The sequence below is a fragment of the Mauremys mutica genome, chromosome 1 (assembly GCF_020497125.1).
Source record: "Mauremys mutica isolate MM-2020 ecotype Southern chromosome 1, ASM2049712v1, whole genome shotgun sequence".
NCBI classification, from domain to species: domain Eukaryota; kingdom Metazoa; phylum Chordata; order Testudines; family Geoemydidae; genus Mauremys; species Mauremys mutica.
This window is the reverse complement of record NC_059072.1, coordinates 134222564-134249364: the sequence shown is the minus strand read 5'-3', so window position 1 is coordinate 134249364 and position 26801 is coordinate 134222564. Positions and strand designations below refer to the sequence as shown.

The 26801-nt window shown below is 42.0% G+C and overlaps 1 long non-coding RNA gene across 1 annotated transcript; it reads left to right on the top strand.

Moving 5' to 3' along the window:
- On the top strand, positions 1-26503 carry LOC123361486. The gene is made up of 3 exons (XR_006576169.1): positions 1-703; positions 23902-24033; positions 26217-26503. It is a non-coding gene; the product is annotated as an uncharacterized LOC123361486 (long non-coding RNA).
- Positions 26504-26801: the final 298 nt, after the last annotated feature.

Here is a 26801-nt window from a genome sequence, read left to right as displayed (position 1 = left end):
ATCCCAGAAAGAAATTGTGCAGCTTGTTGTTTGTTTGTTTTTCTACCACTGGTATAATTTTGAGATTTTTTTATAGGCTATTGTCTGCTGTTACTGGTTTTTATCCAAGTGCACAACAGATCAAAAACAGTGGGAACTGGGGGAAACAACTTGAAAGCTAATCCTGTGTGCGTTATCTGCAAAGCTTTTTTAATTTACACTCCAGGTTTCTTTAGCACATGAATCAGTCACATTCCGTACCCAGGCCATTTTTATAAATGGCTTATTGTTTTTAATGATCATATTTCAAAAACGGATGGCACTTAGAGTCTGACATGGCACAGAGTGCTACTTAAATAACCATCATGTGGCTTATGTCTTGGACTGAGGAGGAAAGAACCATCTTTCATCAAAATGTTTTCTTTTTCTGTTATTTCAAAGCAAAACCATCACAATGTTATGGATTTTACAATTTCAATCTTCCTGAATGACAATGACAGATCATCTTCATTTTGATGACATGGCACTGTGCAGCTACCTTAGTGAACACTGAAATGACGTTGATTCGTTACTTCAAATCAAAGCGCTACATTATCATTTCTGTTGCAAAGAACTTACTGGTTTTTTTGCATACTTCTGTTGCACTGCTGAAGGATGTTTCATGCCTTTACCATGGCAAGATTAGCAGGTCATGGAAGAGAAGTCTTGATTGTCAACGCTCAAGGTTTGTTTTTATCAAATTTTCAATGCACTTAATAGTTACTTAAGACAAAAATATATTTTATGCAAGATAGTAAACTGTATGCACTTAAGTTAGTGTAAATCAACCTTGAAAAAATGTCCTTTAATGCTCCATAATCCATGCACAATATCTACTCCACCCATTCTTTACCATGATTGATGCTAATTTACAAAAGTGATGTTTCCCTCCTGTTCCAAAAAATATGATTCATGCCAGGTGAGCAGGCAAGTAGAATCTTTTCAAGATGGCGTAAAGAAATATCACATAAGGCCCAACTCAAAGCCAGGGACAATTTGCCTGAGAAAGGAGTGCAGGATTCTTCCCGTTGGCATTAGACCTTTGTCTTTTAGATTGGCTGTGATGCTGTAGTCTGTTTAAAAATCATTCACAACAGAAGTTACAAATAAATGGCCCGATCCTGATGCATTCCTGATATAGGCAAACTTTTTTTTTTCAGTGGGAGTTCTGCCTCCATGAGAAGTGCAGCCTATAGTGAGGTTGAGCAAAAATGTTTAAAAAAAAAGTAGATGCCACAGTCTACCTACTGCAGCTCTTAAGGTCTTGATCCTCTAAGGCCTTATCAGAGTTGCCGTTATGGGCAAATAGTCCCATTGACTTCAGTTAGTCCCTTTTTGAGATACCTGAGTGGGGTTTGCAGGATGAGGCCTTGACTATGTCTCCCTATCACTGCTACCCTAGTTCTCCCTCCCTCATGTTCTCCATTGTTTGTTCTCCCACTTGGGTCTTGTATTCAGGTTAGGCTGTAATCTCTTTAGGGGAGGACCTGAATGCTTCTACAGTGCCTGGCATGCCAATGGGGTCCTGATCCTGTTTCGGTTCTCTGGGCACTAATGTAATAAAAATAATACGCACTAACTGCAGTCTATGGAGTAGCACTGTTGTAAAATTGATTCGGGTGAGAGCAGAATCAGACCCAGTGAGTTTGGGGATGTAGCATAGAACTTAATCCTGCAAGGTGCAAAGTGTCCTTAAAGTCCAGTTACGTCAATTGGCCAAATTCTGCCTTTGATTATGCCGGATGATCACGGGTTTAATTGAGGGGAGCATTTGTCCGGTATGAGTTGTGGGTGCTCAGCATCCATCAGGATCAGGCCCTAGGAAAGCAAAGGAGTCTTCTTCTGCACAATGCTGTTTACAAGCCCATCAAATCATTCTTTATCCTTCAGGCTGAACACTCACATGGACTGTCTGATGCTTTCTTTTGGTGTTGGACTGTTTCACATGCTGCATTTTTCCCCGATAAAAGGAAGTCGCTGTCAAATAAAAGGGGAACCAATTATTCTTCAGATATGATTGAAAATACTTGTTTGGCTTGGCTTCTTAAACTGTCAATCACACATTTAGATTTGATGGCTTTTTAAGAATAAGAGATTGCTGGAGGCTTATTAGGTAGAAAGAGATAGCGCCTGTAAGGTGCTGAGGATTTGGATTCAAGAAGTGCTTAGGCCCTGGTTCATCAATGCACTTAAGCATGTGCTTAAGTCCCATTGCCTTCAGTAACTACTCAAGTGCTTAAAGCTAAGCATGTGCCTAAATGGGGACTTAGAGCCCTTAGTTCCCATTGACTTCAAGAGGAGGAATTGGGAGCCTTAGTCATTTTCAGAAGGTGCTTCACAGGTTGCAAGACTGGGCCTTAAGTGCTGTGTGGTACACCAGGATCAGAACTCAGCTTTCCACTTGTCCTACCATATTCCACTATTCTTATTATAAATGGGTACCTGCAGCTCTTACTCCTGAGAGTAGTCCTCCCTCACTCAAACAGTCTCATTAAAGTCAACAGCACTAACCACTCTAGTAGGGACTATCTGCATGAATAAGAGTTGCAAGTTTGTGCCCTGACTGAGAATATCTATAAATAAATTTCCAGTAAAGAGGGCCTGCTTCTGCTCCCATTGACTTCACTGGCAAAGCTCTCATTGATTTCAGTGGGAGCAGGCTCTGGCATTGACCACTCCTATGTGCAGTGCTGAAGAGGTATAACAATGAGGAGGAACAAATTGTTACCCAATATACTGCTGCAAAAGAAAATGGGAGAAGGGGAAGGAGGAGAAAACCAAAATTAGAAAGTTCACACATTATGAGTGAAATCTGGAGAGAGTTAATGCTGCTTTCACCCATTCTCCGTTCATTTCAAGAAGAAAATCTGCACCAGACCATTACTGATTTTATGTTAGCTGACCTGGAAATTAAAAACAAACTTAAAAACCTCTTTAGTCCAATACAAGGCACAAAATGTAAGAGTTTAGTAAAAAATAAATCAATTGTTTGAAAATAATAGTGGTTATTGGTTAGGACTTATGGGCAATGTACTGCATCATGTGAGGTCTCAAGATCGACCTTCTTCAGTCACTGAAACATATGTAATGGTTATTAATGACTTGTCATTTTGGGCAGAATGATACAATGTACTGAAAAGCACTAGCCTTCCATTTCTGGGATGCTGGCTTGAATCATACCTTGGGTCACCAGTGACATGAGTTTGGTGTGCTCAGCCTGGTCACTAGTGGACATTCGTGCACATCATAGCCTGTCATTCTACAAATGATAATACAATAACTAACAGTTCTAGAACCCCCTTTATCTCCAAAGTGCTTTATGAACAATGGATACTGTGTTCCTCTCCCATAGAGAAAGGTATAAGCAGAAAACACCAATTGAAAATGTGTGCGGCGAAAGGGAGCTGTGTTTTCAATACAGCTTCTCTTCTAGTGCTGCACATGTGCCACTGGGCAGTGCCTGACCTGATATACAAAATAGGGGTCCCATGACTAACCCCCACAGAGACTGAGCGGCTCCCTCTCCATGTTCCTTTCTGCTCTCCTGCACTCACACCCAGCAGTGGCAGCCTGGCTGGCTGGGGGCAGTGCAGCCACTGGCTCTGAGCCAGCATCTGCACTCAGTGACCTAGCTAGCCATCATTGGACAGGTCACTGAGCACGCCGAATACACAGGGACCGTGAACGCTGCTTCCAGCAGCATTAACAAATCCTCCTTCTGTATGATTTTTGGGCTGCGTACAAGAAATATGTTACTTAGAGTGGGTGTTCCCTGGCTTCTCTCTCCGGCTGCTCCCTATATACCTGTGTGATTCAAGGAGTATGGATCTTTAAGGAGCTATTCAGGACGTTGGTTTTACAACTCACCCGAAAGATGGATTTTGTATATGGTTTTGCACACTTGGTAATTTGTGCTCTAGAAACTAACTGTAATAATAGGATTGATTCATGTCAGAATTGAGGTATATTGGGGGAAAATATGATATAAAGCTTTAATAGCATCTGCTTGCCCCAGGTGTTACTTTAGCCATATTTTCTGTCCATTATTTTCATGAGCACCAACCTCCCCACCTTACTTAATAGAGCTACGTTTTTGTTTTTTTTTAAATTAAAAGAAGGAATATACTGTATTATAGTCTCCAAATCTCCAAAATCACTGGGCAAAATCATTCTGTCAAGTAATGTTTAACACTGTCACATATAATAATAATTTTATTAGTATGATTAGTAGTACCTGTCTTTATTGCCCTCTTGATACACACATTCGCCTCTCCTTGGTCTTTCACTCCTTCTCCTCCATCCCCTACTGTTCTTGCCTTACCCCAATCATTCACTTACTATGGAGCATAATGCTTGCTACATGACTTCGGTGGATTTGCCCATGGTAGTAAACCCTATGCTCACTCTAGCAAGTATTTGCAGGATCAGTCCATGTCAGGGAATCTATCTATATTTTGTACTGTAAAACCTCTTACAAAACTCTGCTGCTGTATAAATAACATTATCAATAATAAGCAGAGGTAATTACAGTTTTTATAGGAATAGAATACTACAAAAAGTAATATGAATAATACTATGGCCAAATAATTAATTTATTGCAATTCTAAGTTACAAAGATTAAAAATGGTTAAAATTAAAAAATAATGGCATTCATATAGTTTTAGTGTTACCCATCAGAATGCAACTTCTTCTCACTACTGTAATCTAGTGGATTTACTTGGTGTTCTTTAGTTTCTATGTATGTGTATTGTACCTGTTCATGTTTATCATGGATGCAGTAAAAATAACCCCCCCAAAATAATGGGCCAGATTCACAGCTGGTATAAATTAGCATAGTTTCACTGAAGACAATGGGGCTGCACTGATTTACACCAGCTGAGACTCTGGCCCCATAATAACAATTCCTGATTTTCAGCAGATCTTTGCACACAGAAACAGGAATGCATAACTTTATCAAATTCCCCACTGTCATAAAGGCATAGGACTTGATTTTTCATTCATACCAGCTTTGCATTCCACTTACTTCAGTGGAGTTACTCCCGAATTACACCAGTATAAGTGAGAAGACAATCAAGTCTATATTATCAGTGTTGGGAATCTGGCTGTGCAAAAAGTTTGCCCATCTGCACTCCAGAACACATTACCAGTTGATAGCTAGTCTCGTCTTCAAGGCTTATTTAAGCACTTGTTAAACACAAATGGCCACACTTTGCTCTCATTTATGCTGCCAAAATCCAAAGTATCTCCACTGAAATCCACTGATCTTTCTAACACAGATTTTGCATAGATATGATACCATTAGTTTCATGAAGTTACTCCTGATTTATATCAACATAAATGAGATCAAAATCAGGCCCATTGACTTCACTGGGATGCTGTTGCTCTGAATTTTCAATAGTGCAAGGGCAGAATAGCTCTCCAGAAATTGCCCTATCTGGCGGTAGATTAATTATCTTCCTAGCTGACAAAAGCATTTTCTGAAGACTGTTTCTGTTTCAGTGTAAAAACTGGGGGTCTCAATACAGATAATCCAAATGATTACGGTACAATGTATTACCCTAAAGGCGGTTTACCAAAAATGTCAAATTATCACAATAACGTCAAAGATCTTGTAACTCCTCTGCTGTATCATCTGTCAACTCAGGTTTAGTATCACCAAGAGATTAGGTTCCCAAAGAAAGCAAGAAGGGTTGCAGCATTAGATGACATTCATGAGGGCGAAGTAAAAGACAAATCACAGCTCTGTGTTTTGGCTACAGTGTGGCATGAAGACTGTCACTCGCTACCTTGCAGAAAGCAGCTGAATAGCAGGGGCCAAATTCTGTGCTGTTTTACACCCTATGCCCAGGTGGATTGATGTACATTTGGCTCCACTGACATTTGCATCACATGCTTCTGTCCCTTCCCATATTTTGAGTGCCTCAAACTTTTGAGCCCCAATTACTGACAGCTGCTCATCTCAAAAGCTGAGACCTTAAGCATCCTGATTGTGACTCCCCTCACCACCCTCTCCCTTACCATCCTGAGAGCACCTCACTTACAGACCTAATGTGTGCCAACCTGAGAGCCCTCATCTTTACCATGCACCTTTACCTCACCTCTCTCTCAAACCATGCCCACCTGCAACCCAGACAGTGGGAGGCAGGGAAGCCCACTATAATATTATATATTCCAAATAGATGACACATACAGTATAATCGTGCTGCTCCAGCTTTCAATAACTAGTACAATGGCAAATCCTCATAATCAGGTTTGCAGTTTGCTTGCACCCAGCTACAGCAGGCTTGATGAGGGCATTATAAATATGATGGCTAGGTAGACAGTAGTGCAGACAATTGAGGGTTCAGCAGTGGTGACATTCCAGGCTGTGTGTACAGTAGAATTTCATTATCTGCACTGGTTTCATTCCAGCACTTGGTAATCTTCAGACCTCACAAATCCGCACCAAGGTTCTCTTTGCCCTCCCTAAAGTTAGTAGGGATTAGTAAGATTCTACTCTATTTAACTCTCTTGGGTAAGCTCAAGGCACTTTTAAATCTCTCCCTCCTCCCTCTCCCCTCTACTGAATCTGCATATCCCTTCACATAGCTGGAAATGCATGTGATTTTTGTGGACAGCTGAAAAGAGATTTGCATGACTGAAAGAGTGTAGTCTTGTAATTTCTCTCTCTTGTTAAATGTTTTGGAAATCTGAGGGGGAGTAATTGAGGGAAGTTTTTAATGTGAACGAACTTTATGATTTTTCTTTTTGCTTGAGAAAACACTATAATTTTCAAGGCATAAAAGGGTTATTTAAAGATGAGAAAAGTTAATGTGAAAATAGATTGTTGTTATACAGTGAAATTGTGGAACGTTTTAATTAGATAAAGTAACCATTAGTGCACTGGTAAGTTTCAGACTGCTTGCCAAATGACTAATTAGGAAGACATGATCAGTCTGAAAAGAGGCCTTTAATAATAATAATAACAAACAAACAAACACCCAGCTTTTATATAGCACTTTTCATCTGTAGATCTGAAAGCATTTTGCAAAGGAGGTCAATATCATGATCCCTATTTTACGGATGAGGAAACTGAGGCACACAGCGGCAACACAACTTTGTCTAAGGTAGCATGGTTTGGAGGAATGAGCTCATGGGTGGGAGCCAGAAGGTTCTGAATTCTGACTTAGCCACTGACTCACTGTGTGACCATGGGCAAGGCACTGAATTTCTTTCTCAGTTTCCCCATCTTTAGTGATATTGACCCATGTACTTCTCTGGAGTGTTGTGAAGTGGAACTAGTTTACAGATCTCCATTGCTTGGAATAGGTAAACTACCATGTAAGTGCTAATTACTATTATTATTAAATACACAAATATTAAATATTATTAGTAGCTGTGGGTTTTTTAGCTTATTCTGCTGATTTTATATATATTTACTGCAGAATGAACTTGACTGAATATTAGTATGGTCTCAAGTGTCCCAGATTTTGGTTTTACCTAAATTTTGGCCATCTTGTTTTGCCATTGAATTCAAACCTTGTTAATCAGGTACTGTACTGAGGGGAATGGACAGAAATAGGATCAAGGAGATATGCAGGGGAAATGTGATAAAAGTAAGAGTGTAGGATCAAAAGTGGTTGGGTCGGAAGTGTGAGGAGAAATTGTAATGAAAGGCCTGGAAGCTCCATGGATTTCAATGTTGTGTTTACACTGACTAATGCCGGTGGGGATTTGTGTGGGTTCTATTCCTATTGAGGGATCTGGAAGTTTCATCTAGGAGGAGACTTGAGTTCTCTTACACATCCTGTGCCTCCTAGCAAAGCAAACAGGTTTTCAGCTTCAGAGGACAGAGGAGTGTAGACACACCTGCTGTGGACCGGCAGTGGAGCAGAGTTCAGTGTCTGTGGGGAGAAGCCAGATCCACTAGGAATAGTGGACTATGGGTCCCACATTATATTAACTCTATCAACATGACCTTATTATACATGTCATCAGTTTCCATTGATTGGAAGGGGTTGTTGCTGTAGAGCCCAGCTTGGTTTTGGCTGTCCCGCATCCACCCAGCCATGCCATTCAACAGAGCCCCAAACTGGTTGAATTCCAGGGAAGGGATTCTGTGACTTTAACAAAGAGGGGAGGAGGATGCTGCTTTAGCTTATGTTCTACACTAATCTGTCTGTATCCCACCTACGCAACAACACTGTAGCCTAGCTACTGGCATTTTCACCACCAGGCGGTTAAGTTGCCAATGGCCATTTTATACTTGCTGTCTTGCTGGAGTTTCACTGGACTTATAAATGATGGGAAATTTTGCAAGTGTCAGAAGAATTCTCTTGGAACCCCAGAGATACTCTCTTTGTCAGTAATTGCTATACTGTGGTCTATAGGAAATAAACCATTACTAGCACTCTCTGTAACTCTGGGGGAAAGTGTAAACCCCACTAGAACATCCCTCCTCAGACAGGGAAGCTGACTCAGATCCAAACACAGCAGGCAGCGTTTGCCTTCACCCCTTCAAAATTCAGGCTGTTCATTCAGGTCCATTGTTACTGGAAATAACCTCAAAGAGTCTATTATCATTTCTTAGTATTATGAAGCTCTTGGGGGAATGATATGAATGTTTGAAACACATGCTTGCCTCAGAAAAGAGGCTCAGATTTATGAGTGGACAGAACCACAGTTCATGGACCAATCTCATCACCGGTGGAAGTGGACAAAACTCCCATTGGAGTTAGTAGCAGATGTGCCTATAGAGGGTGAATTTATGCCTTTTTACTGATTCCTCTGCAGTGAGAAGTTGCTAAATATAGAATTAAAAAAGGCAATGGACAAGGAAGTGTAAATTTCAACCAGCTTAGGGGACAAATTCTGCTCTCAGGTCCACCAGTGTAAATCTGGAGTAACTCCACTGAAGTTAACCTTTGACTCTCCCCTGGGTCATGCTCAGGTAGACCTGAGAATAGTCTGTTTTCACTTCATTCTTAATATACCTATTCAGCTGGGCTCTCACTTATATGGCAAGTAGGAAGAGTGGAAGTGTTGGTGCAGAGAGAGGGAGGATGTGTGGGGACCCAATCCTGCTTATTCCTCATGCTTAACATGCAAAATGGCAAAATTGCACATGTTTTGTATTTCCATATTTAGTTCACACCCTGAGCAGGAGTTGCAAGGAGACTAGTTCCAAAGCAATTAGATCTGGTGGGGTCCAAAATCAGGCGATGAAATCATCTAGGGTTGGTGATTGGTGCGAAATTCACATGAAACAGTATTACACTCCTCCCCCTTCTGGGGAAGACTCCTCCAGCCAGATGCATAGTTGCTTAGCTGGCTGTTTTTAATTCCAGGATTGGGGAGTAGGCTTGGTTCTTAGTGCCTTGTATAGGATTTTTTCCTATATTCGGTAATACACCCTAATGTGCAGGAATCAGGCCTTAATAAAGGTCTCACCTAAAATCTATTGTTCATAAATTAAAACTGCAGAGATCTTGTTGCTAGTTTTCAAACTATATTACCATGACCGTGTCATCGCAGGGTCCAAAAAATGGTTTCTTGGTATCATTGGAACAGAGTTGTAGACTTGGACCAACATGACATACTTGAAATTTGTTTTCCTTTTTAAAAGCACTTTTGTGATTTTTTCCCCCAATCTAATGTACATCTGATGTCGGGCTTCCCATATGAGAATGGTTACAGTGAGGTTGACATTTTTAGAAATATGTGCGAATGGAAAATATCCTGGGAGAGCTGCCAATATCAGATTCTGTGAAGTTTTAGTCTCCCATGAATAGGAAATATGATACAGGTACATTTCCTGAAAAGGAGCCTAATTAATGAAGTTGTTTCACTCAGGTGTGTGTAGTTCTTGCCTTCGTTATTTAGGGAAAGAGTAGAAATGAATTTTGGCACATCTGATATAGTGAGCATACATTCAATTCCCTTTTCTTACCAAAGGATAAGCAGCCAAATTTGCATTTACTTCCCAAAGGGAGAAAAATATCTGTGCTGCAGGGACCATGGTGAAAAGAAGATTTTCCAAGGGTTAACCCTGATGGCAATGAAAAAATTGGTTAATACTGTTCTTGTGTCTAATTCACCACTGAATTACTCCAGTTTTATGCTGGTGTAATTGGAGTAAACGAGCATAAAAAAGGTCTAACACAGAGGTGAATCAGCCTTTTATTATACACGGAAAAACTAGAATTATAAGAAATGAATGCGGCTGATTAATAGTACTAGGCATGTCAACAAGTTTTATAGGCTTCCCAGTGTGCTCATTTTAATTACCTTATTAAATCAACTCTAGAGTTAGCATACAGAAGCATTTTACACTGAGCAGGCCAAATTCTGCTGTCAGTTACAAAGGTGCAACCCAATTAAAATTAACGGGGTTGCACATGGGGTAAGTCAGCACAGACCTCAGTTCAAGTGATTTGTACTGGTGCATCCTGAGAACAGATTTTGACCCACTGGATGCTAATTACCTTGTGCTGCCACTGCTATCGGTAGTATTTCACTGAGTAACAGTGAAAAACATCACATTGGCTTTCCGGAAAACAATCATAAGGAACCAAATTGAGCTCATGCTGATTTTTCTTTCCCGTCTTTCTTTTGCAATGTAACAAACAGTGATTAGAGGGAAGCTACAAAATACCAGTGGGAAGTAGGGGTCTGTTATAACACTGGAAAATAATAACTTTCCATTAAGATAGTTCCTTCCATCCAGTGATTCCAGAACCTGATCCCCAGCCCATTGAAATCAACAGAGAGACTCCCATTGACTTCAGTGGGCTGTGGATCAGGCCTATTAAACCTCACTACACCCCTTGGAGGGAGGTAGATTATATTTTTACCCCCTTTTTACACATTAGGAAAATGAAACACAGAAAGATCAAGGGTCCAGCTGCCCAGCTGGGTGGGTGGCTGGGTTACAAGGAAAGTAGCCCTACCCCCATTTGCTTTTTGCTCCCCTGGACAGCAGTTGCAGGCCCTTTGCTTCCTGGAGCTCCGGAATTACTAATTTTATTTTAATTGCAGGGGCACAAGACCCCCAAGCGGGGTTGGGTGATGCCTCCCCACCCCGTGCACCAAGCAGCCATGTATGCTGCACCTCCAGAATTGGCATAGGAGTTGGTGTTCTCCTCCTTGGAGGAAAAACTTTCCCTAGAACTTCCCTTGGGGTAGTGGAGCTCCATATTGTTCCCAATACAGGGCTTTGCCTACTGAGCACAACTGAGCCCTAAGTACCATGCCCAAGGGCACACAACATCAGGGCCAGGAATAAGATGCACATTTCCTGAGCCTCAGTCTTGGGCCTTAACTCCAAGGATTTAGGGCCAGATTTTGGAAGGTATTTAAGTGCCTAGAGGTGCAGACCGAGGTGCCTCATAGGACACTTTTGGAAATCCCACTAGGTGCTTATCTGCATCTTTAGGCATCTAAATACCTTTAAAAATTTTAAAAGTCTGGCCTGCAGTCACTCCGGTCATTTGGTATGTTACAGTGCTTCATCATGCTGCTCTTTTGTTGGTGCAGTAGGTGTATGCAAAGGGTTAAGTGCTCCCTCGTTAAGGGTCTCTTCCAACACCCCTTGGAGTCACTAGAAACACTCCCATTGAATCAGGCACAAGGGCCCAGATTCACAGTGGAATTTAGGCATTGGGTTGCCCAGTGTCCCAAGAGCCAGTGTGCTAGGTGGGGAGCTGCCTAAACTAGCCAATGGGTGATGTCAAGGAGAAGGGTGTGTGCTAAGCCCCACCCCTCTCAGAGAGAAAGATGCCTACGTCCAGGCTGCAGGGAGGTGACGATCTCAGCTAGCTATTTACAATCAGGAACCGCTCTCCTGGAGTTAGGTGGTTTAGGTGCCTCAGAAGTTTCTCATAAGGGTGGCTTAGGCAGGCAGTAGCTACAGGCAGAGGAGGAGGCAGCGGCACCACCCGTCTTTTCTCCTCCCTTTTGCTGGGTGGGGGGAGAGAAAGGACTTGAACAGGGATCATCCACCCCTCTAACTACTGAGCTATGGGGTAATCTGAAGTGGGGGTTCCCTCAATCTCTTCTGTTCTTCTTTTGTATGGCAAGAGAGGTGATGATCAATGTTCAAACAACCAAGCCCAGATTACTCAGCCAGTAGGTAGCTGTTGAAGGTGTTCCTCTGTGGATAGATCATTACAGAGTGATTGTAGCAAGGACTAGGCACCCAGGATCTCCCACATGGGTGCCCTAACACTGGACCACAGAATCATGCTCTCTCGCACTCTCTCTTTCACACTCCCAGTGACTGTTCCACTGTGGATAAATGCTTAAAGAGTCATTGGGCCAGAGAGAGAGAGAGAGAGAGAGAGAATGACTTTGTAGCCCAGTGATTAGGGCACCCACCTTAGAGGGCACAGGCATGACTATCACCTCCTCCTCTGATTGGATTTTGAATGGGACCCTATCTTGTAGATGGCTTCTGAGCATGCCTACCGGATTGGGCCCTGCACAGGACTCAGGTAGCCAAATGCCTGTCTTCCCTGATTTGTGAATTGCTTTGGAGCTTAGGTGGAAGATAGTTCCCCAGGTGCCTACAGTGAGGCAGCACTGCGTGTAGCCAGAGGCAGAAACTTAAGCCCTGTCAAGGCTGAATCTCCACTCTGGCACTTCGAGTGCAGAAGATGGGGGCCTGCAAGGATTTTAAAAAATAATACTGGCCACTCCAGTTGTAGTAAATTCCCAAGGTTACAGCTTTTTCTGACCTTGGATGGGTAGATACTGCCACCACCCAAGTGCAGAACCCCTTTGAGAACTCAGGAAGGCACACTTGGAAATTCCTTTCTGTGGAATACCCTCAAGCCCTTTCACCCCCCATCTGGGAAAGAGCTGAGAAAATAAAAAGAAATCAGCTGTTGCCACCAGCTAATTAAACATGTGCACAAACCTCTTAAGACACAAAAATCCAATTCTGTTCTTTAAAAAGGTAAACTTTATTAATTAAAAAAAAGAAAGAAAATACATCTGGGAATGTAGGCATTTGCTAGATTAAAAAAAACAAACTACAAGGATTAAGCATCTAGAATAGTTTTTTGTGGTCCAGTTTAAAGGTTAGAAGCAAAATCAAAACGCCTGGGGTTAGCACAGAGGAGTCCACAAGCCATAAAGAAATAAAAAGAGATAAACCTAATCGCTTCCTCCTAGAGATTTCCTGATCTACTTACATATCTGAAGTTTCAAATGAGTAGTTTCTAGTTATGATACTGGGAATTTTTCATACCTGGCCCCAAGCTTCTTACAGCATAGTTGTGGTCCTGTTCACTTCTCGCTGGGAGAACAACACAGGCAGACAAAAGAGGAGTCTTCTTTCAATTTTAAAAAGTTCTAGCCTCCCCATTGGCTCTTTCGCCCAGGTGCCAACTTATTTCCTTTTACCTATGCATAGCAGTGAGACTTTTTAACCCTTTGCAGGTAGAGCAATTAGAGAACAGCTACTAAGTGGGATTTTATAGCTACTATCTGGCTGGGTGTCCATAAAAAGGAGCTACCACCCTCCCTTCATTTATCACAGGCCCCTAGGGAACTTTCACTGCCAAAACTTAGCCAGTGAATGAGTTTATGTGCCTTCATGGTTTGGCATGAGTTTTGTGGATCTCTATGGAGCCTAAAAGTGGGTTGTAGGTGCCTACATTTGGAGTTTAGGTACCTACATACCTTTGTAATCTGGTCCTAACTGAAGAAGAGGCTGTTTCATAGCTGGATGTTGACCATAGAAACAGGCAGAAAAAATCTGCCCAAGGTCTTTCTTTGTACCTTGATGCTCTGTTTAAACCGCTTGTTATATGGCAAGTAACTTTTGATAAACACTCTATTTGTTTCTGGAAAAACATCATTGCTTCCTTGATTAACTACTGTGAAAACAACACATTCTGGCATGCCTCATTTATACAATCAGTTTATGCACTATATAACGGAATACATTTGGATGCAGCTGTGGTATCTAATGTGTGTACTGGGAGCCACTTACAGCCCTCGGGGATGTAAATTGTGACCCTCATAGGTGACTGTCTTAAAAAGAAAATATATATTTAATGATAATTGAAAATATTCTTTTGCATAGAGACTGTGATATATGCCATCATGTGCCAGCAATGCCCCTCTGCCAGGTACATTGGCCAAGCCAGACATTCTCTAAGCAAAAGAATAAATGGACACAAATCTGACATCAGGAATTATAACATTCAAAAACCGGTAGAACACTTCAATCTCCCTGGTCACTCAATTACAGACCTAAAAGTGGCAATTTTTCAACAACAAAACTTCAAAAACAGACTCCAATATGAAATTGCAGAACTAGAATTAATTTGCAAACTGGACACCATTAAATTAGGCCTGAATAAAGACTGGAAGTGATTGGGTCATTACAAAACCTAATTTTCCCCATATTAATTTCCCCCTACTGTTACTCACACCTTCTTGTCAACTTTGAAATGGGCCACTCTCATTACCACTTCAAAAGTTATCTTTTCTCCGTTGGTATCCTACTGTTAATTGAATTGTCTCATTAGGCTGACCTCACACTCAGTAAGGCAACTCCCATCTGTTCCTATGCTGTGTATTTATACCTGCTACTGTATTTTCCACCATGCATCTGATGAAGTGGGTTCTAGCCCACAAAAGCTTATGCCCAAATAAATTTGTTAGTCTCTAAGGTGCCATAAGGACTCCTCATTGTTTTTGCTGATACAGACTAACACGGCTACCACTCTGAAACCTAAGATAATGTAGTAAGTACACAGGCTAAAAGCAAGTAATGTATATGCAAAGTACATTGTAGAATAAAAGCCCAACGTGCTGCCAAACGGGCTTATTCCCAGAGTTGATATGCCATAAAATAATTGGAGCTGGAAGTATATTTTGGTCATTGCCATATGATGTACGCATCCAGAGAATCCACCTATGAATTTAATGTCATAGCTTGGGCACTATGGTGGTGAGTGCTATCAGAAAAAATATTAAAAGGGAGCTAGCTGGCTAGATAGATAAATGTGCAGTATGGACTCAATGTGTAACTTTACTATACCCATTTAGAGTGTGCTATCAGCATATCACAACAATTTTCATGGTATAGATAAAAACTAGGCATTGGGGGTAACATTTTCAAAAGCACCTATTGTGCCTTAAGAGCCTAAGGCCTTATCTACATAGGAACACTTAGGAGAGTTAATCTGAATTAACCAAAAATGTGAATTTTAACCAGATTAGTTAAACTGGATTAAACACCTATGTGGATGCTCTCATTTGGAATAAAAATGGATTTAATTCAGTTTAGTTTAATTTGCTTTGGAAATGGATTAAACTAAACCTAATTAAGACCACTTTTTTTCCAATTGACAGTGTTCACGTGGGGCTAAATCTGGTTTAACTAATCTGGTACAATTATACTGCAATTGAAATGCCTGTAAATTTCCCCATGTAGACAAGTGCTAAAGCCCAGATCTTCAAAGACATTTAGGCACCTAATACCTTGCCTACATTTGAAAGTTGCACTACTTTAACTATACTGGTATAGTCAAAGCAATACATCTCAACTGGTGTTATATCAGTATAAAGGTGCTTTAAACTGGTATAGCTATTTCTGTGCAAGAAAGGGAATAAACTATACCAGTATAAAAGTCACCTTTATACTAGTATAACTATGCCTCCAGTAGGGGTTGTACCCATATATCTCTAATGGTACAAAAGCCCAGACCCCTATGAAATAGTTATACAGGTACAACTTTCAAGTGTAGACCAAGCCTTACACCCTTTGAAACCAATAGCAATTAGGCACTTAAATACCTTTTGAGGATCTGGGACTAAATCCCATTTTCAAAAGTCACATAGATGCTTAGGAAAGTCACTGAAAGCCAGTGGTACTCAGGACTTGTCTACATGTGGGGTAATGTGCTCTACAGGGGTGTGATTTGTAAAGTGCACTAACATCTTGTGCATTAATTGGTCCATGTAGACCCTGCTAGTGCAAACTAATGGTTCCCTAGTGCACTTTAACATAGTGCTGTTTGAAAGACCACTACATTTAAGCACACCAGCAGGGTCTACATGGACCAATTACTGTGCAACACATTAGTGTGCTTTAGAAATTTTACCCCTGTAGAACACATTACCCCACTACGTAGACCAACCCTTAGATTCCTAAATCACCAATGAAATGTTACCCACCATCTATAGTCATCTATACACAGGGGTGAAAGTAACTTAAAGGACTTACCGGTACACCCGAGTCCTGAGCAGGGGCGTGGCCTCAATCGGAAGAGGTGGGGCCTCAACCGGAAGAGGCAGGGCCTTCCACGATTTAAAGGCCCTGGGGCTCCAGCTGTGGCTGGGAGCCCCAGGGCTTTTAAATCACCTGGAGCTACCAGCTGCAGAGGCGGCTGGGAGCCCCAGGGCTCAGGGGTGAATTAAAAGGCCTGGGGCTCTGGCCACCACGGAGCTCTGGGCCCTTTAAATCCCTGCCCGAGCCCGGCTGCTGGAGCTCCGGCAGGGATTTAAGGGGCCTGGGACTCCCTGCAGTTGCAGGAACACTGGGCCGTTTAAATCCCTGCCTGAGCCCGGCTGCCAGAGCTCTGGCGGTGCTTTAAAGGGCCTGGGGCTTCCTGCAGCGGCTGGAGCCCTGGGCCCTTTAAATGACCGCCGCGAAAGCTGGTCCAGTCCGGCACAGCATATTGGCTCTTGCCGGTACACCATACCAGCTTACTTTCAACTCTGTCTATACATCTACACCAAGGCCCAATGCTGCAGGGTGTTGAGCGCCTCCTGTTGGGTACTACGTGCCCTCAATGCCCATTGAAGTCACTGGAAATTAAAGGCCATCAGCAGCTCCCAGACTGTGCTCAGCACCCTGGAGGACAAGGCCTCAAGAAGGCACAGATGCTGCTGGGGTTGCATCATAGTGCTTGATGTGCAAACATACTATAGGTCTCATCAAGGTTCATGGGTGTTATAGGCAAACATTGGCAGAGTAAAACAAATCATTTAAGATGTGAAAATTTCTGTTCTGTTCCTGCCCAGAAGGCACACCCAGGGACAGAATTCAGGTCACACACAGACCTGCTGAAACCTATTTGGTTTGTGCTATAACTTGAACCACAAAGGCCTGGTTTTGCACCATATAGATCAATGAGACTTTTGCCATTGGCTTCAATAAGAGCAGGATTGAGCCCCAGGGGCACGGTCCTTCTCCCATTGACTACAAACAGCGTTTTCCCATTGACTTCTATGAGAGCTGGATTGGGCCTCAGCGTGGCTCTAAACTAGCTGTAAGATGAAAAGGTATTTTGGAAAAGGCTGGAGGCAATATAATTATTATTCATTGTCAACGCTAAAGCAAAGTTGTGATTCAGTCAGTATCTACACTGTCTAGAAAGACATCACATGAAATTATATAAGGCCTGATGTCACTGTCAGTGCATAATGCTTAACCTGGAAAATAGAACTGCAGAAGGAGTTCTGAGTCAAGTGGGGCTTTGTACATTCCCTATGAAATCAATCTGAGAGCATATCACAGATGATTTGATATTGCAGTGCATCATAATACCACAGTATAAGTGGATGTTAAGAAGTATTTTGAAGGGTACCAGAAATAACTATTGGCGCAAACATGTCAGTTCAGATACATTCATTCTAAATGAACTCACTGCAGTAAAAAATAAGCCTGGAATTGTTAAAGGCACTTTGGATTGGCATAACTGTGCTCCCATGAAGCCAGTGGAAGTTCATTGATTTCAGTGGGTGCAGTTATGCTAAAGCTGAATGCTTTTGAAAATCTCATCCTAAATATTTTCTTCTTTCTTGGCTTTGCAGTGATTTTCAGCTCTGGCCTTTGGAGCTCCCTCTGTCACAGTGGTGAAGCAAAAGTGCAACCACTGGAAAAGATGAGGGGGCTTTATACTATCTTGTTGATGTTCTCCTTCAAAAAGTAGCAGGACTCAGACATTCTCTCTCTCTGTTCTCCCTTAACTTTTCTTTTAATGTAGTTGCCACTATGTAGAGTTCCATCTGTCACTCTTCAAGCAGTGATGCACCCTACTATTTTTAGGTACTTCCAAGACTCTTAGGGTTTCCTGATGCTTTTTGAATAATAATAGTAATGAATAATAAATAAGTGTCCATCTCTTCACACAGCATGGCTGCCTCGCATCTCTCTTTGTCATGCATTTCTTTGGTACATTCAACCATGATCCAATTTGCAATTGACACCAAAATTGAAAAGCAACTCATCTGTGTCTAATTCAAGGGATGCTTTCATGTTTGTCTTGAGACGACCAACTATTAAAAAGGTTAAGTTCTATTGCTATTAGATGTCATTCAATTTAAAATATAGGGTTGCACAGGGCCTGATTTAGGAACATAGGACTTGCCATACTGGGTCAGACAGTGGTCCGTTTAACCCAGTATCCTGCCTCTGACAGTAGCCATTAGGTCTCATCCTGGTCTCTAATAGTTAGAGACTGGCATAAGCCCCAAAGCACAAAGTTTAATATCCCTCCCAAATGTTTTATTGTCATTTATGATAACTCTGGGTATTCATAATATCCATATAACTAGCCAATCCCTTTTTGAATCTGGTTACGTTCTCAGACTTAACTACTTCTTGTGGCAGTGAGTTCCACAGCTTAGTTCCCTGTTGTGTTTAAAAGTATTTCCTTTTACTGATTTCAAGTTTCCCATCTCTTATTTTGATTGAATGCCCCCTTGTTCTTGTGTTATAAGATAGGGATAGTGGAAGCTTCCAATCCACCTTATCTATACTATTCATTATTTTATAGACTTTTATCATGTATTCCCTTATTCATCTCCTTTTTAAAATAAACAATCCCAGTCTTTTCAGTCTCTTTTCATAAAGCAATATTTCTAGGCCTTTGATCATTCTCATTGCCTTTCTCTGAATCCCCTCTAGGTCTGCAGTACCCTTTTGGACACGGAGTGACCTGTGCTGCACACAGTACCCAGATGACGCTGCACCATTGATTTGTACAATGGCATCATCATATTTTTTTTAAATTATTCTCCATCTCATTCCTGATGCATCCTAACATCTTGGTTGCTTTTCTGAGCGCAGCTGCACATAGAGCAGAGCTCTTCATTGAGCTGTTTACAATGATGCTCAAATCCCTTTCTTGAGTGGATACAGTTAATTTAGAACCCTTAAAGTGTAAGAGTGGTTTAATATCCCCCTCCCCAGAAATATTCACTGGCCATTGGCTATCAAGTTGTCCATTCAGCTAGCTTGTTTAGGTTTCTCTGAAGTTCCTTATAGTCTTTTCTGGTCCTAAATAACTTTGGGTCATCTGCAAATGTTATTGCCTCACTATTCACCCCCTTTTCCAGATCATTATAAATGTATTAAACAACATCAGACCTAGTACAGAAGCTTGGAGCACCCCACGATTAGCCCTTTGCCATGATGAAAACTGATGATTTATTCTCAAGTCTGCAATAGTGAAAGTTATTGGTGTTGGCTCACCCAACCTACAACACCCAACCTGAATGTACCCTCCTGAAAACATATTCAGATGTCACCGTAACAACTTACTGGGAGGTTATTGAAAATGAATCCCTTGAATACAAAATGATATTTTTCAGTCTCCTAGCAATGTGTTATTTGCACCATTGTGCATGTGTTTTCAAATTTTAGGAGACAAAATTAAGCTTGGTAAGTGGTGTTTATGGGCTGGATGGTGAGTGATGAAGGATTATAAGGCCATGGGGAACTGACTGGACACTTTAACTTTTCATTGCCAGGTATTCTAATTATTGTATTTTTTTAAGAAGTGCAGAACTTGTATAGCAAAAGTGTAATGTTGTATTTTGGCTGCTCACTGGACTACAATGAAACATTCTTTCAACCTAACAAATGTTGTTTGTGTGGTGTATGGGAAACTGGTTAAAAACGACTAGCTATCATTTTAAATGTGCGGCATTTTCTAGTTCTGCTTGCAGGAATGAGGTCTCTTACCAAAGCCCTGTGATTTGGGTCATCTTAGTCAGTCAGCAGACAGTCAGTCTGGAAAAAGCCAGCTTAAAGCAAGGTGAGGTCAGTTGTACCTCATTGCCTTAGGGACCAACCTGCTTTTCTTTTTCTCTCTCTCTCGCTCTCTCTGTTTGGGTTCTTATGTGTTCTCTTTCTGAATTCTCTGACATAAAGTAGTGGTATATTGCAGTCTTCCAGCAAGTGTATTTATGTTTTTATCTAACTTTTCTGTGGCCTGGTCTACACTTAAAAAATTTAGGCTGACAGAATTACCTCGCTCAGGGGTGTAAAGAATCCACAGCGTAGATGCAGCAAGGTCAACAGAAAAATGCTTTCTCTGATCTTACTAATGTCGCTAGGGGAAGTGGTGTTCCCATACCGATGGAAAAACCCCTTCTGTCAATGTAGGCTGTATTACACTACCAGGTTATGCTGGCTGTTATGCTGTTACTGTGTTATGCTGGTACCACATGTAACCCAGACACCTTCTGGGTGTGGTGTTCTGTCCCATCTAGTGGCACCGAGACCACTTAAAGAGAGATAGATTGAGTCTGCTCTATAGCCTTAGCTAATAGCCAGTTGACTTTTAGCTCATGCAGTAGAGGCTCATGCACTAACCCTGTACTCCAGATGAAGCCTCACCAATGTCAAATAGATGGGAATGATCACGTTCCTCAATCTGCTTGCAGTGCCCCTACTTATACAGCCCAAAATGCCATTAGCCTTCTTGGCAACAAGGGCACACTGTCGACTCATATCCAGCTTCTCGTCCACTGTAACCCCTAGGTCCTTTTCTGCAGAACTGCTGCCTAGCCATTTGGTCCCTAGTCTGTAGCAGTGCATGGGATTCTTCCATCCTAAGGGCAGGACTCTGCACTTGTCCTTGTTGAACCTCATCAGATTTCTTTTGGCCCAATCCTCTAATTTATCTAGGTCCCTCTGTATCCTAGCCCTACCCTCCAGCGTATCAACCACTCCTCCCAGTTTAGTGTCATCTGCAAACTTGCTGAGGGTGCAGTCCATGCCATCCTCCAGATCATTAATGAAGATATTGAACAAAACTGGCCTCAGGACCAACCCCTGGGGCACGCTGCTTGATACTGGCTGCCAACTAGACATGGAACCATTGATCACTTTTCTTCAGTGCATCTCAAGCCAACCCAACATTTATATTATAGTGTGGTCCTTCATGTACCATGAAGTTGCCATTGTGTGGTACATGGAAGTCAAGTGACTTGGTCAAATCTAGCCAATGAGAGATAGCAACTGAGAGGGTTAGGAGTCCAGACCCACTAGGTGCCGGTTCCTTTGCCTTAACATCTAAGAGAACATCGTCCTAGTTACATCTTTCCTAGGCTGCCTATTTAAAGCCTCTTTTCAAACAAGAGGGACAAACCAGTTAGTAGATTAAGAAACATCTTTGGTATCAAAACTAGGAGTGAGCGAGCTACCTATAGGTCTTGCGCTAAAATAGGACTTGTCCTTAAGGAACAAATTATTTTCAGGCCCTTATGATCCAGAATAATTTGTTGTCAGGCCCTGATGGTTCAACTTCACTGCACTTCCATTTGACTCAACAAAACAGCGGGGGGAATAGGAAGCTGATTATGGCTCCCTGATTCTCAGAGCTGATCAATGACACCCTTGCACAGGTGAGAGCAACTTAGGGGCTGCTTTAACTGTTGCCAGCTGGCTATGTTCCTTGATGGTCCATATATCAGTTGAGTCACGATAGAGCACAGTGTATTTCACCCAAGCTGCCTCCCTCTCCCTATGCTGGGGTTGAGTGGATGGGATGGGTCTATCACAAGGCCTCATTACAGAGCTCTGTGTCAGTGGAGAGCTCCCCCTTGCCAGGATGATTCACAGCAGAGGCCAGACCGGCTGCTTTCCAGCCCCTTTGCACCTCTCAGATGGTGGGAAGAGGCTGGGATGCTTGGGAGAATCTAGCAAGATCGTGTCAGAGTCTCACTCAAATCAGACAGTTAGATGTTGGAATGACCTAGGTAGGGTGGTACTAGTTCAAGACAAATGAGCTACAAGCTCAGGAAAAATATAGGCTCAGGACAAGAGACTAAAACACAGGACAGATGTTGCTGAATAGTGCCTCTGATCAGGGTTTGACAAGCACAACCTGTTACTGATTTGAGTCAGTAATACCAAGATACTGGGATGCTGCAGCTGGGATCGAACATTCACAGGCTCTGACAGCAGGATGCTGCACTGCTTTGAGAGCACTGCTTCTTCTTTTGGCCCTTAGCTTTCCCACTAAAAACATTGTCTTTAAAATGGCAACGGGTTTCATTTCAGGTCACTAACCACGGCCTTTTCAGGCTTCTGCTTCAGGGTTTCTACAGCTGGGAAAGATGGTGGGAGGCAATGACATGACTGGTGTGCTAAGGACATGCTTCCGCATTCAGGATGTCCTGCTATTTGGACTGAGGGAAGGCCCTGATATTTGCATTTGGGGAGTATGAGTAAGCTTTCAATCTTCCTACCCTCTGATGCACATCCACTCCCTTCCAGCCAGTCAGTCGTACTCTAGCTTTGGGCTGGGTGAGAGAGTAGGACAGAGGACACAACGGGTGACCTGAGGTAGCATCAGCATGTAGAGCAGTAAAGTGTCTCTGGCAGTGGCAGGCCACTTGACACTGCTGTCTGACTGTCTAGCTCACCATCAGCAGTGCACCTAGAAGAACCTGCTGAAATTGAACTGACAGGAGATTAAGCTTGCTACAAGGCTAATGGATCTGCAGAGAACATCATGTAACTTTCATGGGAGCGCAGCATGCTTCGGCGTCTCCTCAAGAAGGTTTTTGTGGGTATCTGTAAGACCAGGCATGAAAGACTGAGAGAGAACAGAGGGCCAAGGGATTCGACTGGGAGCACTGGAGAGATGAAGAGCTAGATTGTGCCGTTAGGCACAGCCCTGTGTAAGGAGCAGTGCATATCTGTGCAACCTCAGCAGCCACGCAGGGAAGAAGTTGTAACTCAGAAAGTCCAATTGCCTCTCTGTTCCTCTTTGCTGCATGGGCAAGTCTTCTGCTATGGCCCCATAACAGGGGCAGATTACTTCCTGTCCATACCAGCTCAGTTTCACAGGCTCACACAGTACGTGGAGTGGAGCCAAGGATTCTCCCTCTTTCTGCCTCTCTTTGCTCCCACCCACACCCATTTGATTGCAGTGGCAGTAGTGGCCATATCGAGCTTGCTTTCCCATTTACATCCTAAGCAGCCATGTGGGTTGGAGGGAGGTTGGAGGGTCTTATGCCCCAGTGTAGCCACGAAGGGTTGGACCACAATCTGGCCCTAAGAGAGAAAAGAGAGGAGGAGGTCATGGATTGAGAAGGGATGACCAGTACTTCACATGCTATTCCCGACCAGGTGGCATCACTGAATAAACGCATTATAATATTTTCAGTTTGATTCCCCATCTCATTCCTTATGCATCCTAACATTGTGGTAGGTTTTTTTCTTCTTTTTTTTTAATGCAGCTGCCCATGGAACACAGGTCTTCACTGAACTGTCTACACAGGTCACTGTCTTAAGTTGATACACCTAATTTAGAACCTTGTAAGGTTTAGGAGTCATTTAAGTTTTTCCCTCCATCGTGCATTATTTTGCATTTATCCACACTGAACTTCATTTGCCCATCTCACAAGAGCCTTCATAAAGGTTTCTGAAATGTAGGTTATCCATCCGATGGTCTCTCTGTATTTGTGTTATCTACCTGTCTTCGGTGTTTCTATCACCTAGGTTCCTAAGTGTCAACACCTATATAATAAGCTAAATCAATGCCATAACCCCACTGAATGTTAAAAGCACTTTGCTAAACAGACCACAGTAGCCACAGTAATTGTGATGCCATATTATAGGTGACTTTGCATTTTTTTGTTCTCTAGAGTGGCCTGGAGCAGAGACAGTGGTGCTGTTCTTGAGAAGGCTTCCTGGGGCATAGCAGTCCACAGCACACCCAATGAGACACAGTACTGGGATGGAAATTCCAGTCTGAGGAGGGTGTGAGTCATGAGTTGGTGAGTGAAAGAAACAGCAGGGTAAAAATAACGGAACACAATATGATGCTGAATGTTAATCTGCTACGTTGCATTATCCTTGCTTGCATTACCCATAACAGAATAACATGTAGTGTGCACTGCAGTGCATAACACACATCGTTGTATACTATTCAGAAAGTATATGGTTTAGGATGGTAGATTGGTTATGCCTTATATTTCCTGTTTTTAGGGTGGATTGAAAATTATTAATCAAAATTTTTTTTCAATGAAAAATGCCTTTTCAAACAGTATGGACATTTCTGTATACAATTTTTGCATCATTCAAAATTTCCAGATTTTGGACAAAACAATTTAAAATGAAAAAAAATTCAGTTCAATTTGAACTGAGCAGAATTGAAATGAAATTTTTTTGGTTTCCCTTTTTTTGTTTCTTTCCTCCCTCTTTCCTACCCTCTTTCCAGGAGTAAATAGATTATGAGGAGAAAAAAGCCTCAAACTTGAAACATTTTCATTTCACTTCTATTTGATGTGAATCGATATGAAAACATGTTCTTCTGAATTAGTTTGAAAAAAAAATTGTGTTTGTTTTTAATTATATCATCAGAATGTTTTGGGGAAAATTTCAAATGCAGAGTGGAATTTTCAGTAGCGCTCACTAGGGTGGCCAACTTTGATTGGATGAATTCATGCAGATTTAATCACATGACATAATCATTAATTAAAGATTAATCTTTAATTCCTGGAGACTCCAGGGCAATCCTGGAGGGTTGGCAACCTCACACTCACGATTGGCTTAACTCTTCCTGGGGTCAATGTTAGGCCACTGCTAGGGGCGGCTCTAGACATTTCACTACCTCAAGCACGGCGGCATGCCGAGGGGGCGCTCTACCGGTCGCTGGGAGGGCGGCAGGCGGCTCCGGTGAACCTGCGGGAGGTCCACTGGAGCTGCCTGCCGCCCTCCCAGCGACCGACAGAGTGCCCCCCGCGGCATGCTGCCCCAAGCACGCGCTTGGCGTGCTGGGGCCCGGAGCCGCCCCTGGCCACTGCTAAACATTTCTGAAATCCCAAACAAAATCTCTATAATTGAAAAATGATGAAATCAGATTTTACCAAACATCTCTGAGACCTTTTTTGCACTGAAGATTATCCAGATATTTTAACTTTTAAAAAGCTCCCAATGTGATTCTCAAATTTTCCACCCAAATTTACCTTTATGTTCTGTCCAAAATAAACACCTGTAGGAAAGTTAAAGGCCACTGCATATAGGCAGTAAGAGCCAGATTTTAAAAAGTGTTTAGGTGCCTGACTCCCAATGAAATCAATGGGAGTTAGAGATCAGATCAGATTCTGGGAGACGAGTTAGGCCAGCACTGAGTGATATTGAAAATCTACCCTTTGCTTGGAAATTTTCCCAAAATATTCTATACTTTTGATGAAATCAGTGGGAGTTAGGTGCCAAGAAATCTGTCCCTAGGTGCCTTACACCCATTGATTTCAATGGAGTTAAATGTCTGGGTGTTTATCTACATCTTTAGGTGCCTAAATACCTTTGTAAATCTGGTCCTTAGGACTGAGCTAAATCTCATTGAAGTTAATGGAAAAACTCCCATAACCCTGAATGGAAATTTGGATCAAGTCCTTATGCTGTATTGCCATTTTGGGTTGGGAAGGGTAGTCTCAGCAAGGGGAACGTCATGGGAAGGATTGATGGAGGTCCATTATGGTTTAGTCAGGCATCTAGGCCCTGCTCCTGCACCATTAAAGTCAATGGGAGCTTTGTCTTTGACTTCAGTGAGCACAGGTTCACACCCATAGTCATCATTGCAGGCTACCACATAGACAGCTCCTAGCTTTGCGGGGGGGAAAGCGTCTTCATTTTTTTAAGTGGGAAAAAGGATCTATTTTATTCTAATCATTTCAAGTCATTTCAAAATCCACTAAAGTGTATTTTACTTCAACTTTCTTAACATCATTTACCTTTGGGCTCTGATGGGAGTGTGGAAAATTTCAACCAAAACAGAGAAGACTTGCAAAAGTGAGAGGCTAGTGAAAACAGGAGTTTATAACGCAAGACTATGTATATTCTTATCCATCATATTCTCTAACTCTGAATGCCAGAATTACCATTCACAATGCTACATTATTCAAAATGTAAATTACATGTCTTTGTAAATGTTCTCCTTCTCCTCCCCTCCTCTTAGCTGCCTCATGGGACAGGGCACTTACCCTGCCTCTGAGAGATGCTGAAGTTTAGCCAGGTGAGAATGCTCCTTGTCTTGCAAACACTGTGAAGCATGTGTGTATTTGTGTTTGCAGGATCGGGGTTTAAGTTTGTGAGCAGAATATTTTTCTTCCTTCCAGATCTTGTTACAAATGGCTTATGTAATTCCACTAAAATGAAACCATCTTGAATAATCCTTTATATTTCTATTTTCTCTTTCAGAGGCTGCCTGAGAAGCTATTAAGGGCATCTTTTTTTTATAATGTTTTTAACTGATCTTGTGTTGCTTTTTAATTTATACTTACATCTAATTAGCTTGTCATTTTTTTGTATATTACATATTTTTATTTCCAAATTTGTAAAAAAAAATATTTTTTAATTTATATTTATGCAAGAAAAAGGAAGTCATTGTAATTTTGGTTTGACGTCTTTGGCAACAAATTTTATTCGCTACTCGGTGGCCACTGTTTTGGTTAAGACACCATTTCATTAATCATATCTGTAAACCCAATAGGGTGCTGAAGGTAACTCCCTGGGAGAGGACCTTTATGGTACAAATTTTCAG